The sequence below is a fragment of the Macaca nemestrina genome, chromosome 8 (genome assembly GCF_043159975.1).
Source record: "Macaca nemestrina isolate mMacNem1 chromosome 8, mMacNem.hap1, whole genome shotgun sequence".
Taxonomy (NCBI): domain Eukaryota; kingdom Metazoa; phylum Chordata; class Mammalia; order Primates; family Cercopithecidae; genus Macaca; species Macaca nemestrina.
Window position 1 is genome coordinate 74,693,861 of NC_092132.1, and position 17,152 is coordinate 74,711,012.

The 17,152-nt window shown below is 40.2% G+C and overlaps 1 protein-coding gene across 7 annotated transcripts in view; it reads right to left on the reverse strand.

Annotated features, from left to right (window-relative positions):
- The window catches only part of LOC105483600 (XK related 9), a 170,194-nt gene that overhangs the window by 149,307 nt on the left and 3,735 nt on the right, over positions 1–17,152 (reverse strand). For all 7 annotated transcript variants that reach the window (XR_011606952.1, XR_011606953.1, XR_011606954.1 and 4 more), the window contains exon 2: positions 13,043–13,197. The gene's annotated coding sequence lies outside the window, so the exon portion shown is untranslated. The remainder of the gene's footprint in view (positions 1–13,042; positions 13,198–17,152) is intronic.

The window sequence follows — 17,152 nt, forward strand, 5'->3', positions numbered from 1 at the left end:
AGCTTCCAAAGCAAGAACCAGACAGGTACACTCACTGTTCAGCAATATTCTATCTTCTGCAGCCTCTGCTGCTGATACCCAGGCAAACAGGGTCTGGAGTGGACCTCAAGCAATCTCCAACAGACCTACAGCTGAGGGCCCTGACGTTAGAAGGAAAACTATCAAACAGGAAGGACACCTACACCAAAACCCCATCAGTACGTCACCATCATCAAAGACCAGAGGCAGATAAAACCACAAAGATGGGGAAAAAGCAGGGCAGAAAAGCTGGAAATTCAAAAAATAAGAGCACATCTCCCCCGGCAAAGGAGTGCAGCTCATCGCCAGCAATGGATCAAAGCTGGACGGAGAATGACTTTGACGAGATGAGAGAAGAAGGCTGCAGTCCATCAAACTTCTCAGAGCTAAAGGAGGAATTATGTACCCAGCGCAAAGAAACTAAAAATCTTGAAAAAAAAAGTGGAAGAATTGATAGCTAGAGTAATTAATGCAGAGAAGGTCATAAATGAAATGAAAGAGATGAAAACCATGACACGAGAAATACGTGACAAATGCACAAGCTTCAGTAACTGACTCGATCAACTGGAAGAAAGAGTATCAGCGATTGAGGATCAAATGAATGAAATGAAGCGAGAAGAGAAACCAAAAGAAAAAAGAAGAAAAAGAAATGAACAAAGCCTGCAAGAAGTATGGGATTATGTAAAAAGACCAAATCTACGTCTGATTGGGGTGCCTGAAAGTGAAGGGGAAAATGGAACCAAGTTGGAAAACACTCTTCAGGATATCATCCAGGAGAACTTCCCCAACCTAGTAGGGCAGGCCAACATTCAAATCCAGGAAATACAGAGAACGCCACAAAGATACTCCTCAAGAAGAGCAACTCCAAGACACATAATTGCCAGATTCACCAAAGTTGAAATGAAGGAAAAAAACTTAAGGGCAGCCAGAGAGAAAGGTCAGGTTACCCACAAAGGGAAGCCCATCAGACTAACAGATCTCTCGGCAGAAACTCTACAAGCCAGAAGAGAGTGGGGGCCAATATTCAACATTCTTAAAGAAAAGAATTTTAAACCCAGAATTTCAAATCCAGCCAAACTAAGTTTCATAAGTGAAGGAGAAATAAAATCCTTTACAGATAAGCAAATGCTCAGAGATTTTGTCACCACCAGGCCTGCCTTACAAGAGACCCTGAAGGAAGCACTCAACATGGAAAGGAACAACCGGTACCAGCCATTGCAAAAACATGCCAAAATGTAAAGACCATCGAGGCTAGGAAGAAACTGCATCAACTAATGAGCAAAATAACCCGTTAATATCATAATGGCAGGATCAAGTTCACAGATAACAATATTAACCTTAAATGTAAATGGACTAAATGCACCAATTAAAAGACACAGACTGGCAAACTGGATAAAGAGTCAAGACCCATCAGTCTGCTGTATTCAGGAGACCCATCTCACATGCAGAGACATACATAGGCTCAAAATAAAGGGATGGAGGAAGATTTACCAAGCAAATGGAGAACAAAAAAAAAGCAGGGGTTGCAATACTAGTCTCTGATAAAACAGACTTTAAACCATCAAAGATCAAAAGAGACAAAGAAGGCCATTACATAATGGTAAAGGGACCAATTCAACAGGAAGAGCTAACTATCCTAAATATATATGCACCCAATACAGGAGCACCCAGATTCATAAAGCAAGTCCTTAGAGACTTACAAAGAGACTTAGACTCCCATACAATAATAATGGGAGACTTCAACACCCCACTGTCAACATTAGACAGATCAACGAGACAGAAAGTTAACAAGGATATCCAGGAATTGAAAAATGCTCATCATCACTGGCCATCAGAGAAATGCAAATCAAAACCACAATGAGATACCATCTCACACCAGTTAGAATGGCAATCATTAAAAAGTCAGGAAACAACAGGTGCTGGAGAGGATGTGGAGAAATAGGAACACTTTTACACTGTTGGTGGGATTGTAAACTAGTATAACCATTATGGAAAACAGTATGGCGATTCCTCAAGGATCTAGAACTAGATGTACCATATGATCCAGCCATCCCATTACTGGGTATATACCCAAAGCATTATAAATCATGCTGCTATAAAGACACATGCACACGGATGTTTATTGCGGCACTATTCACAATAGCAAAGACTTGGAATCAACCCAAATGTCCATCAGTGACAGACTGGATTAAGAAAATGTGGCACATATACACCATGGAATACTATGCAGCCATAAAAAAGGATGAGTTTGTGTCCTTTGTAGGGACATGGATGCAGCTGGAAACCATCATTCTTAGCAAACTATCACAACAACAGAAAACCAAATACCGCATGTTTTCACTCATAGGTGGGAACTGAACAATGAGATCACTTGGACTCGGGAAGGGGGACATCACACACCGGGGCCTATCATGGGGAGGGGGGAGGGGGGAGGGATTGCATTGGGAGTTATACCTGATGTAAATGACGAGTTGATGGGTGCTGACGAGTTGATGGGTGCAGCACACCAACATGGCACAAGTATACATATGTAACAAACCTGCACGTTATGCACATGTACCCTAGAACTTAAAGTATAATAAGAAGAAGAAAGAAAGAAAGAAAGAAAGAAAGAAAGAAAGAAAGAAAGAAAGAAAGAAAGAAAGAAAGAAAGAAAGAAAGAAAGAAAGAAAGATGTGGCACATATACACCATGGAATACTATGCAGCCATAAAAAAGCACGAGTTCACGTCCTGTGCAGGGACATGGATAAAGCTGGAAACCATCATTGTCAGCAAACTATCACAAGGACAGAAAACCAAACACCACATGTTCTCACTCATAGGTGGGAATTGTTCAACTCAACAATTGAACAAGCTCACTTGGACATAGGGCGGGGAACATCACACAGCGGGGCCTGTCAGAGGGTGGGGGCTGGGGGACGGATAGCTTTAGGAGAAATACCTAATGTAAATGACAAGTTCATAGGTGCAGCAAACCAAAATGGCACATGTATACCTATGTATCAAATCTGCATGTTGTGCACATGTACCCTAGAACTTAAAAGTATAATAATAATAAAAAAAGAAATATTGGTTGTGAAAGTCTTGGTTCCACCTGCATTGGTGCCTTGTAAAACAAATTTGGAATTAAAGTGACTAGTGGGGGAGGGGACACATACAAGTGGACTTACCTGTGTATGCAGAAAAGATATCATAAATATTAAAAGACCAATAACATTGGTCCCTTCCCAGGAGGAGAACTTATAAGTGGCTAAGGGATGGAGGATAGGACCGGAAATTTTACAGTATACCCATTTATATCTTTTGGAATTGAATTATTTGAATGTATTGCCTATTTAAAGTATAAATAATAAAACATTTTAATGAAAATTAAAGGTATCAGGGGAACCAGCCCCCAATATATCAACGTGGGTTCTTTCTATTTTCCCTAAGTGTCGGCTGGTCTGAGAAATAAAGAGGAAGAGTACGAAGAGAGAAATTTTACAGCTGGGCCTCCGGGGGTGACATCACGTATTGGTAGGACCGTGATGACAACCCCGAGACACAAAACCAGCAAGTTTTTATTAGGGATTTTAAAAGGGGAGGGGGTGTATGAACAGGGAGTTGGTCACAAGAATCACATGCTTCAAAGGACAATAAAGATCACAAGGCAAGGCAAAATTAGAATTACTGATGAGGATCTATGTCCTGCTGGGCACACATTGTCTTGATAAACATCTTAACAGGAAACAGGGTTCAAGAGCAGACAACCAGTCTGACTAGAATTTACCAGGCTGGAATTTCCCAATCCTAGTAAGCCTGAGGGTACTGCAGGAGACCAGGGCATATTTCAGTCCTTATCTCAACCACATAAGACAGACACTCCCAGAGTGGCCGTTCATAGACCTCCCCCCAGGAAGGCATTCCTTCCCCAGGGTTATTCCTCGCTGGGAAAAGAATTCAGCGATATTTCTCCTACTCGCACATTCATCTATAGGCTTTGTGCAAGAAGAAAAATATGGTTGAATACTGCCTGACCCCACAGGCATTCAGACCTTATGGTTATCTTCCCTTGTTCCCTGAAAATCACTGTTATTCTTTTCTTTTTCAGGGTGCACTGATTTCATATTGTTCAAACACACATGTTTTACAATCAATTCATGCAATAGTGGTCCTGAGGTGATGTACATTCTCAGCTTACGAAGATAACAGAATTAAGAGATTGAAGTAATGCTGGGCATAAGAAATTGGAAGAGTACTAACAGGGGAAGTGATAAATGTCCATGAAATCTTCACAATTTATGTTCAGAGATTGCAGTAAAGACAGGCATAAGAAATTATAAAAGTATTAATTTGGGGAACTGATAAATATCCATGAAATCTTCACAATTTATGTTCTTCTGCCTCGGTTCCAGTTGGTCTCTCCATTCGGGGTCCTTGACTTCCCACAACAAAAGGCCTGAGCTGTCTATGGGGAAGTAGATGACCACTGGGAACTAGTGAGAGCTAGTCTGCAGTGAGGAGTTTATGATAGAGGTCTGGGTTAGAGATAGAGATTGGGAAGTCATCAGCACTGAGGTTGCAATTGAAGCAATGAGTGAGTGTGTGGACAACCATGGGGTGGATACAGTAGTCCCCCGTTATCTGCAGTTTCACTTTCTGCAATTTCAGTTACCCACAGTCAGCTGGGTCTGAAAATAGGTAAGTACAGAACAATAAGATATTTTGAGAGAGCGAGACCACATTCACATAACGTTTATTACAGGATACTGTTTTAATTGTTCTACTGTATTGTTAATCTCTTACTGTGCCTAATTTATAAATTAAACTTTATCATAGGTATGTATGTATGTATAGGAAAAACAGCAATGTATATATAAGGTTTTGTGCTATTTGGTATGCAGTTTCAGGTATCCACTAGGGATCTTGGAATGTATCCCCAACAGTTAAGGGAGGACTACCGTATACAGGAAAAGAAGCTGCCAAAGGTTAGAAAGATTGAATCAAGGACAGGACAATCACTGGGGGAGTAGTGTTTACCAGCCAAGAGAGTTTTCTGAAAAAGGAAGGTCAACAGTAGTAAATGAGGACTCTATTTTATGTGCTGCTTATGCTTATTTTGTCCATTATTGGATGATATAACAATAAATTATCAACAAAGTGCTTATTACCAGTTTTATCCAGATAAATTACTCATAATGCTAAATTTTAAGCAGTCTGAATCCCCAACAATCCACATTAAAAGCCATTAACATTATGTACAGTTTTTTAAAACATTAAGCATTATTCTTTGAAATAATACATATTATTATTGCTACTCCTTTCCCAGACCCAATAAAAAATAATAAGTATATAGAGGTATATATTAAAATAATAGTAAAAGAGGTTGGCATGGTAGCTCACACTTGTAATTCCAGCACTTTGGGAGGGTGAAGCAGGAGGATCACTTGAACTCAGATGTTCACAAGAAGCCTGGGCAACATAGTGAGACCTCCTCTCTACTAAAATTAAAAAAAAAAAAATTAGGTGGGCATGGTGGCACACCTGTAATCCCAGCTACTGTGGGGGCTAAGGTGGGAGGATCCCTTGAGCCTGGAAGGTTGAGGCTACAGTGAGCTGTGATCATGCCACTGCTCTCCTGCCTGGGCAACAGAGTGAAACTTTGTCTCAAAGGGGGAAAAAAAAAAGGAAAAGAAAAATAGCTCTATGAAAAAGCTTTGGAAAATAAAAACATATAACCAAAATAAACAGAAGTTTGAAAAACAAAGTTGAGAAATTTTTTAGAAATAGAACAACAAAAAACAAAAATGGAAAATAGAAAATATAGAAGAATTTAGGAGGCAAGCTGGAAGTACAATATTAATGTAATGAGTCCCCCCAAAAAAAGAACTGAAAATAGGCAGAAATTATCAAAGAAGAAATATAAGAAAATTTCCCAGACCTGCAAGATGAGTCTAAATTGAAAGGGTCTACTTAATACCCAACAATAAAAAAGACAAAACAATCCAAACCAAGACATACTATTGTCAAATTTCAGAACATTAGAAATAAGGAGAAGCTCTTAAGAGATTGTAGGTTGTAGGTGTGGTGGTAGGATTAGGAATTTGTAATCACTTAGAAGGGAACACAAATCAAAATGGCACTGACTTTTTCAGTGCTGAGTAGGTATTAGGACAGAAGGCCTTCAAATATCTGAGGGAAGGGTGGGTACAGTGGCTCACACCTGTAATCCCAGCACTTTGGGAGGCCAAGATGGGAGGATAGCTTGAAACCAGGAGTTTGAGACCAGCCTGGCCAACATAGCAAGACCCCATCTCAAATAACTAATAAATTTTAAAAATCTGAGGGAGAAATTATTTGCATCCTAGAAATGCATAACCAAGCAATAAATCATGTGTGAATGTAAGGACTCAAAAAGTGTATCTGCCATACAACTCTCTTTAGAGAACTACAGGATAATATACTCTAGAAAAATGGGAAAAAGGAAAGCACAAAATTGAAATAGTAAATCCACCACAGAAAAATGCCAAATGGAAGTTATAAGACAAAGGTGTGCCCAAAGCCTTCTCCAGATTGGAGCAGGAGGAAGGAAAAGCTTCAGAGAGACAGATATCCAGGGGGAAAAAAACGAACCAATACATTATCTGATATATTTGAGCACTGGGGTTAAAAAAACTGCTGTTAGTCATACAACAGCTCTAGTTGAACAACTGAAATAATGAGTTCATAGAAAACTATGCAAGTAGAAAATATGAGACAACTATTTATTCCAAAAAACTAAAGTAGTGCAAGGAAGGAAATAATCATGAAATATTTTCTGCCTCTGCATTTTTTTGTAGAAAATAGTGTAAACACTGACCAAAAAATGGTGATATAGGATAACAGGAGATAGGAAGTGGGAGGTTAAGAATACTAAATCATCATCTATGATAATAGAAAGTCAATAAAGCCTAAAATTGGCAAATCAAGAAGTAGTAGAAGTGTTTTATTGGTTAATACTAGAACAAAAATGTCTAAAAGAGTTTAGTCGTTGCCTTTGGGAAGTGTGGGAGTGGGAGGAGAGAGAATGGAGAAATGTTTTTCCTGCTGTTACTATTTAATATTTAAATTAGGTCTATTTATTAGTTTGGTATAAATTTAAATTTTTAATGTCAAATACTGATAGTATGCAATAGATGGGTTCCAACTTTTTAGTTCAGTGGAATAAGCATTTTTGTCCTAGAATTTTTATTCTGCAAAACCTATCAGGAATCGGAAACAATGAAAGGTACATGCTTATTTATTGCTCACTTAGGTTTAAAAATAGGAATTTTCAAATTCATATTATTTCATAGATACTGTTCTGAAGCACAAAGTTTTCCCTAAAAATAAATCCTGCACCTAGTATCTAGACTTAAGGACCTAGAGAATTAAGGTGAGTTGGAGTCAGACCTTTATGATCTTTGGTTACTGCAGTATGAAAACCATCTAAAGATAACTAGATCCAAAGTTACCTGAATCCAGCAGGGGGCTATTTATATGTCTATGGTAGATCCCAACTTTGTTTTTTAGTCACAATATATTGCAGTATTAAAAATCTATGACAGTTCAAGTTTCTCTCACTGAGAGTTGAATTGAATTTAGGATTCAATAACTAGTAACTAGATTCAATAACTAGTAAAGAGAAAAAGGTCCCTGCCTCTATCCCTTAGTCTTCAGCCAACACCACATTTTCTCTGTGTCTGGTCAAGTTACTACTAAATCTGTATGAATGCTAACATTTCTATGGCAGATTCCCTTACTTATTTTTACTAGTGTTTTTAAGAAGTGTGGGATTACTATGACCACAAAGAAGCACTCCCCTTCAGAATATTTTTTCCTGATGTATTTGAAAATAATGACCAATCTTGAAAATTGTGTTGCTACAAATCAGATGTTTCCAAATATATTGGGCTGCAGCAATTCCGGACCGTATATATGATCTTATATTATGTATGGTTGTATTAACACAGTGATGTCTTTGGCTCTTTAATGTTTTGAGTGAAGTGCATCTCTACTAAAAGACTAGGAAATTCGTTTTCCCATGTTTCTATGCCATGAGTTTAAAAGGTTTTAATCCATTGAGTATGAATTTCTTCTTTTTAGTGTGAAATTAACATCTACTCTAGTGGCATATAAAGCAAACCATGCTTTTAATATTTTCCTGAGTGTTGAAGAAAAGTCTCACTAGAAGTATTCTGGTTTTATACCACAGACGTCTTTCCAGCTTATAGAAGTAGATTAACCCTGCTTCAGTTTTCAAAAATGGTGAAAATGTCTATTACAAATAGTACACATTAACATTTGATATCTAAACCTAAAATGCTAAGGACTGTTGTTAACCATCCATTCTCTCAGTGTAAAAATGCGTTCCTGGACCATTTGTATCATCTGGTGACTTATTACAAATGCAAATTTCTGGACCCCAAAGGAGTATAGTTTTTTCAACTGACCCAGATGATTATTTTACTACAGCAACAGAATTGTAATTTAATATTATGTTGATGGCTTTTATTTTGTCAAAAGTCAGTATAAAGACACAGACATAAAAGTCCAAGTGTGGCGGTACACACCTGCAATCCCAGACCTTTAGAAGGCAAAAGGCAGGAGGATGGCTTGAGGCCAGGAATTTGAGGCTAGCTTGGACAACATTGTGATACTGGTCTCTAAAAAAAATTAAAAATTAGCCAGGCACAATTAGCTGGGCATGGTGGTGTACCAGTAGTCCTAGCTACTTGGGAGGCTGAGGCAGGAGGATCACTTCAGCCCAGGAGTTTGTTACAGTGAACCATGATTAGAAACACTGAACTCCAGCCCAGGTGACACCAAGACCTTGTCTCTATTAAAAATTAAAAAAAAAAAAAAAAAATAGAAAAAATCTTACCTGTTTTTTTAAATTCCATTGAAGACATTGTCTGTTTTATTATTGAATGTTCTTCAATGTCAATGGAACAAAATCTTTTCTCATTTCAGAGCTAGAAAAAAAGTTTGTCTCTCCTGTGAACTTGTATGTTTCCTTTATTGGAGCAGTGCTTGTCAAATTTGATTAATTCTCAGAATTTCCTGGGGAATTTTTAAATTAAAACAACACAGCTTCTTAGCTGTAAGACCATTCACTGGACTCTCCTGGTGAGGGACGGCCCTTGCAATAATGATAGTTAGCCATGTTTCCAAAACCCTACATGGGATATTATCTAGTTAATTCGCCATGATCAGTTTTTGCCTTGGCTTCCTGGAAGCTAGTGTTAGAGAAATTATTCTTGGAATTCAGTTATTTAATGTAATTATTCTCCATTTCTTTCCCTATTATATTACTTGGCTCATTTAGTATATTTTTAATGCATTTCAGCATGGGAGGAAATAACCTAATAGTACTGTCTTTTAGACGAGCACATTCCTTGCAATAGCATTTAAGCCTAAAATAAATCAGTTACTAGGATTATAGAGTGAAAGAATATTATGGACTTTTTTAAATTTCCTCATTCAGTTTTATGGAGACTGTGGGAAACTTATCATTTGAAAAGGACTCTGAAATTTGCTATTAAAATGACATATACATAATTAAATTCCTGATCCCCCTTAAGCCTCTTTCGTATGGACACCTCCAAGACTAAATACATTGTTCTTTTCTTTTTATTCGCCACCTCAACAAGCTAATCCATTTTGGTGTTGTTAACATTACCACCATGCTGAATAATTTCCAAATGTGTGATTAGCTTGAATAACTCACCAAAGCCCCAGGCCTGAATCTTTTGCTGTCTGTAAGGATCCTTTATTTGGCTGTCTCCCAAAGACCAGACATGCATGTGTTGAAGAAACCCAATGCATCTAAAACCAAACTTTTCAGCTTACTGCACAATTTCCTGATTACCTCCCTTTCCCTACACACCATGTGGGTAAATGGCATTACCATTCTCCCGTGTCCCAAGCTGAATTAGTCCTTTGTCACCCTTGTTTCTTTTTAGCCCCACTCCACTTAACTGGGAAATATTTATGCTATAGTTTGAGGATGTAGTTTGAAGGCAGATTGAGAACCAAAGAAAATGCTGATTGGTATAAGTGTACTCAGAAGGAGGAATAAATGGCCTAAGAAATAAAAGTGGCTTGCTTCACAGGGAGAAAATCTATCATTTGTCTTAAACAGACTCAAGGATTTATTCTCTTCTTTCCCTAACCTAGTGCTCATTTCCTAATTAAAATCAACTACTATTAGTTGATTTCCCTGTATGCAGCCTATTCCTATTTCCACTTATCATGGTGGTGGTATTAACAGTTTAGTAATAGTCGTCTAATCAATCTTCATCTGTAGAAAAGGAATGGTAATAGGATCTGACTCAATGAGTTGTCACTATTAAATGAGTAGTTTGTAGTGTTTAGCATACCACTTGGCATCCAATAAATATTAATTTTATTTTGATGTTATTAACAGTACATTCACATATTCCCTTATGATTATTTCGCTTTGACTTATACCAACTAATTGCCACAAAGTACCATATTTAGTCTTTAGTATAATCTTACCATAATTTTATAAGCTAAAATTCACATTCTTCATCCTGGGAGTTAAAACTTATATTAAAGATTATACCATTGCACTCCAGCCTGGGTGACAGAGTGAGACTCTGTCTCAAAAATAAATAAAATTTTTTAAAAATATGTAATTGGGCATCAATAAGGCCAATGAGCACCTTAGGCTCCTACACAAATGAACTAAAACCCAATTCTATATAAACAGTAAAAGGACACTTAAGCTTAACCAGTCACAAACCACCAACTTACCTCTAAGGACTTCCATCAGATTGTACCCAAATAATGGAAATGTTTAGCTGGACCCAATCAAGTAATTCCTTTTCTTTTTTTTTTTTTTTTTTTTTTTTAGACGGAGTCTCACTCTGTCGCCCAGCTAGAATGCTGTGGCACAATCTTGGCTCACTGCAACCTCTGCCTCCCAGGTTCAGGTGATTCTCCTGCCTCAGCCTCCCGTGTAGCTGGGATTACAGGTGTGCTCCATCACACCCAGCTAGTTTATGTATTTTTAACAGAGACGGGGTTTCACCATGTTGGCCAGACTGGTCTCGAACTCCTGACCTCAGGTGATTCGCCTGCCTCAGCCTCCCAAAGTGCTGAGATTACAGGTGTGAACCATTGTGCCTGGTCAAGTAATTTCTTTACCTGTTCCACCTATAAAAGCCTGCTGCTCACACAGCTGAAACACAATTCTGTGAACCTCTTCTGGTTTTGAGTGCTGCCTACTTCATGAATCCTTTAATGTTGAAGTAAACTCTGTTAAATGTATTTTGCCTGTGGTTGTTAACAATTCAAAACAGAAACTTGGCTCACAGTTCTCCTTGCAGTGCCCTTCCTGAGTTCACCATCCACATGGAAGAACATCCACTGTCATTCTGTGACTGTGCTGTCTCTACTAGCCTTTCCTCCTCCCTCCATCCTTTCGGTGTAAAAAGAAGTGTCCCTTCCTATGTAAAGTTATAGTGGATTCCAAACTTTAGAGACCTCTGTCCATCATTTTGCCTACCTCTTCCCCCGTCTTCAGCCTATTCATCTCTCCCCTCCTTACCATCTGTTAATAAACATGCTCAACTGTGATATCACTCAAAACACAAAAACAAAACCTACCTTGACTCCCATTCTTCTTTATTTACACACCCTGCTCTCTTCTCCCCTTCAAAGTTAAACTTCTTGAAAATATTCTACTTCCTGTTTCCATTTTTCACTTTGCATTCACCACTTACTGAAACTGAGCTCTCTTTTATCAGGGAAATATTACTCAGGCCCTGATGTGCTTGGTTAAATAGGGTGAGAAAGTCCACCTTGTGCTTGGGCTCCTTAAGCTTCTATAGGTCACAGGATTACATTCTCCCCCTAGAGAGACACCTAGGTAGTGGTCAGGATGGGTCACAGAATCTTCATAGCCGTTATCAAACAGCTCTCTCCCAGTTGCCAGATCTACCTCTAAATGTGACATGCCATCTCCTGCCAGTCTTACGTACTAGTAGCAACACTGTATTATAAATTTGTTTTCTCGTTTCCATAGCAGCAAATTTATACTCAAGGAAATCATATAATTTCCAAATATTAATGAAGTGGTTTTGCTTCCTCATGAAAATACAATTTCCTCCTCACTAGATGAGTACAATTTTATGTTTTTAAACTCATGATATAACATTAGCATGATATAACAATAGCATGATATAGCAATAACATGTAAACAGAAAAATGATCTGTTGGGGTCTTTTTCATGGGCTTTGCATTTCTACATAGGCAGCAACCAGTCTCTTGAACAGATCAGGAATGAGATAAGATTGAGAATCACTGCTTTCTGAAAAGTCAAAGTCTTTCTGGCAAGTACATACCCTGCAGGACTGTTTACATGAAACAAGAATGGGGTTTTTTGCTGCACAGTGGTGCACACTTGTAGTTCCAGCTATTTAGGAGGTTCTCTTGAATCCAAGGGTTTAAGTCCAGCCTAGACAACATAGCAAGGCCCTGTCTCAAAAAAACATTAAAAAGAATGGGTTTGGCAGGCACACAGAAACCTGCACCTATGACCTTGGGCAAATTACTTAACATCTCTAAGTCTCAGCTTCTCTATCTTTAAATAAAGATAACACCTATTTTATAAGATTTATGTGAAAACCAAATGATATATGTAAAAAGCAAAATGCCTGGAATTTAATAAGCATGTAACAAACATTTGTTTCTTACTTTTCATCAATTTGTCCCCAAGGAGAGGTTGAAATCAAACAGTCCCATTTTAGTTCTAACTTATTTCTATTAGGTAATTTCTTGTACCTACTTTCACATCATCTCAGAACAGGTTTTTCATTCTTATACATGTCTTGTAAGGCCAACTAAACACAACCTCATTGAGGGCAAAGATCATATTTCTGTTCTTTTATATTTCTCATAATTACAGCAACCTTGTACCCACAAATTTTCCTGGATAGACCTAATCCCAAATAAACTGCCTTCTGTCCTACAATCATGTTTGCCAAAGTCTCACTTACTTAGAATGTGGCCTCCAGAGCTGAACACACATAAGCAATCAATCTGCTTGAGGGGTCCCTGGTGGGGTGGTTCACCTGTAATCCCAGCACTTTGGGATGCTGAGGCAAGAGGATTGCCTGAGGCCAGGATTTTCAGACCAGCCTGGCCCCCATCTCTAAAAGAAAACAAAACAAAAAGTCTGCTTGAGGGAGGCCTCCAGAGTCCATGTGTCTTGGTAGGACCACTTTCCCCACCACCATGATCCACCCTTGGAGAAGGTAATGGCAGCCGCCTTTCACTATAAACTTAAAAGGCCAATCCTAAAAAAGAAACAAAAATTATTATTAAACCTTCACTTTCCCCTAAAAGACCTCAGGATCATTCCACAATGATCACAATTCCACAATTTGAAATTCCACAATTTCAAAACTCTTTCCACCTTAGTGATCTCCAGAGTCAAACTTCCATTGTTATCCATCACCACCACAATCTCCTCCCCACAAGGCTCTGTTCATCCCCTTATTTTGCTTAAGCCAAAAGCCCCTTCCCAGTCCCCAAACTCCAGGTGTGCCATCTACCAAATCCCCAACACCCTCTGCCTCTTTCTGAATGTTTTCTTCACCTTCTCGCTCAGAAACCTGGAGGCAGCTCTAACTGAAAACTGAAACCTGCTTCCCCAGCCTTCTCAAGAGGCGGCTGTTTCTTCCCTCCCACGCACCACATACCACAGAGCCTAGGGGTGGAGTGGGTGTCTTTCATAGTCCTCAATGCTGCTGACAGACAATTCTCCTCCCTTGCTCAAAAACCCCAGCTTTTCTGGAAGTCCATGCCCTGAAACTATACTACCCACTACCCTCCTGTGGCAATCATCTGCCAGTCTCTCAGGCTCTTCCTCATTTGCAGCAGATGTTAGTGCCCAGCTCCCTCACTGGCTCCCTTTCCACTCTTCTCCTTCAGTCATTCTTGGTGATTTAGCATCCATGTGAAGTGTGTGCTGAGCACCTTAGCCTCCTACTGCCTTGACTTCTCACTCTCAAAGCTCTCCTTCTCCATCCACCTCAGCTACCACTCCCACCTTTCTACACTGTGCATCTCATTGCCAGTGACTGCACAACCTCTGAAATCATTTCCAGCATCCCACTCTCTCACCACTTCCTCCTCAGCCAGCTAGCCTCCACAACACTTCTTCAGCCCCATAGGTGCCTCCAATTCAGAGGCCCTAGCACTATTTCTCTGTCCTCTGTCTCTGTCAGAGAACTGGCAAGGAATAGATAGCCCATTCAAAAGAATTTAGCTGGAGAGAGTTTAATGAAGGGCTTACTCACAGAAGAGTAGCAGGTTGAATGAACCAACAAGGGATGGTGAAGTATCTGGGGAGTAAGAGCATGGGAAGCTATTACAATCAACAGCCTGAAGTGGCGGGGGAGAGAATGAGGTCCCTGGAGCCCACTTAGAGCTGAAACAGTAACAGAAAAGCTACCTGACAGAGGCAGGGACCACACGAGAACAAACATAGTCACTGTTGGAAACATAGTAAGGCAAGGAGGGATGATGAGAGTATAAAGAAATCCCCAAACCCACTGATTTTTGGCTAGTGTCTTCCACAGACTTCCAGTCCCATTCCAATGGGAAGTCAAGGGCAAGGGAGCCCCCGTATTGCAGTCTGCAGACATTTGCCTTTCACAGCAGAAATGGGTGGACTCTCAGGGCAGAGGGTGACAGTATAACAAGCATGACCACCACCTCATTGGCCTTCACTTCATTACCCCTGCCCTCACCCTTGCACATCCTCCACATCCTTTGTCATACTGGCCAGGCAAAGCCCAACTCTGCCTTCTCCATACCTGTATCCAAACAGGGAGATATGCCTAGAGGAAATTATGTGGCTCTGATTACCAGTCTCACTTTAAATGTATGGCCCCAAATCTCAAGTGGGCCCTGCTATCTGATTACATCCCTTTAATCCACCCACCCTCCACAGTTTTACTCCATTCTCTTTTCAAATACCATCACACTATCTCCACTCCTGATGATTTTGTTTCCTACTTTACTGAGAAAGTAGAAACAATCAGAAGCAGACAACTTCATCTTGCCATTATCAGCCTACCCCTAAATTCTGCCTTCTCTCTGGTTGCTCTGGGCACCCTATCTTGTCACTGTGGTCAGCTGTGCACTAGATGCCATCAACTCTGAGCTGCTCAAGGACTTTGCTTCTGCAAGGAACTCCTGTAGAATAAATCTTTCTTATAGTTCATTCTCACCTGCATGCAAATACATCATAATGTAGCTCATCCAAAAAGAAAAGCAAAACCCTTCCCTAGACCTCTCTTCACCATGTGCCCATTACTCTGCCTTCCCTTGCAGGGAAATCCCCTGAGATGAGTTGCTTATACTTATGCCTCCATCTTGCCATTTCTCATTCTCTCTTCAACCCACTCCAGTCAGCCATTTGTTTCACCATTTCCACAGAAAACACTCTCTTCAAGGTCACTAGTGACTCCATAAGAGTTAGGGTCCTAGCAGAAGCAAATGGCACGTTTAAATTGGGTGATCTGGGGAAATTTGTATAAAGGCACTCCCTTCAAGAGTGTGGGTATGTGGGCACGGGTAAGAAAACGATGAATGATAGTGCAGTACCCCAACGTTATAAACAATAGGGTCCCTGAAGGAGCAAGAAGGATAATTACCAAAGCTCAAGAGAGATTTGTGGAGAGAGGGTCTCCTGACAGAAGCAAGGACCTTCTGCAGAAGATGGCAAGAGTGCAGGGTAGGAGCCCACAGTGCATGGCAGCACTGTCGCAGTCCAAGGACTCATCATCTCCATCCAATGTGGAAATCCTCAATGGGTAGTCTCTGTGCTGGAGCTCCACACACAAGGCTGGCCAAAACTTTCTCAGCGGCACTTCAGTCTGAGGCTCTTCCTGCCTGATCCTTCTTCCTTCCTTTCACAGGGATCAGATCTACATTACAGTCTGAAGGCTTTCCCTGTTGACTCTCCTCCCCTTTAATTTTCACAAATGTTATTGCCAATAAGTCTCTTATGCTTCTAACTCTGTCTTGGCATCTATTTCCTGGACAACCCAAACTAACATAACCAAACAACCTCCATCTTACCAAACCCAGTGATTGCTGGGCACAGTGGCTCACGCCTGTAATGCTAGATGTCCCAGCACTTTGGGAGGCTGAGGCAGGTGGATCACGAGGTCAGAAGTTCGAGACCAGTCTGACCAACATGGTGACACTCTGTTTCTACTAAAAATACAAAAATTAGCCAGGCCTGGTGGCGCCTGCCTGTAATCCCAGCCACTCAGGAGGCTGAGGCAGGAGAATCACTTGAACCTGGGAGGTGGAGGTTGCAGTGAGCTGAGATCATGCCACTGCACTCCAGCCTGGGCGACAGAGCAAGACTCCATCTCAAAAACAAATAAACAAACGAACAAAAAACCCAATGGTCATCTCAAGTCCTACGGCTGGCGAGAGTATGATATGTTTAAGCAGTTGGAAGAAGACCAATGTGATCTTCTCACAAAGGATTGAAAAATCACTAGATTTTAAGGTTTGAAAGGACCAATTTCAGTTTAAAAACTGACATTAGTAGAGCAATTCATTTCCAAATTACCTAGAACACTTCTATTGCACCTTGCACTGTCTCTTTGTAAATATCCACCACATTGGTCATTGTTTATTGTCTGTCTTCTATTCAGGCATGAGTTTCAAGAACAAAGACTAAGTCTGTCTTGTTAATAATTATATACTACAACTCAGGACTTGCTTGGTGCATTGCAAGTCTTCTTAAAATATATTTAAAATGAGTAACTTTGTAGAGTCATATATCTTTTTTTTTTTTTTTTTTTTTTTTTTTTTTTTTGGCGGAGTCTCGCTCTGTGGCCCAGGCTGGAGTGCAGTGGCCGGATCTCAGCTCACTGCAAGCTCCGCCTCCCGGGTTCACGCCATTCTCCTGCCTCAGCCTCCCGAGTAGCTGGGACTACAGGCGCCCGCTACCTCGCCCGGCTAGATTTTTGTATTTTTTAGTAGAGACGGGGTTTCACTGTGTTAGCCAGGATGGTCTTGATCTCCTGACCTCGTGATCCGCCCGTCTCGGCCTCCCAAAGTGCTGGGATTACAGGCTT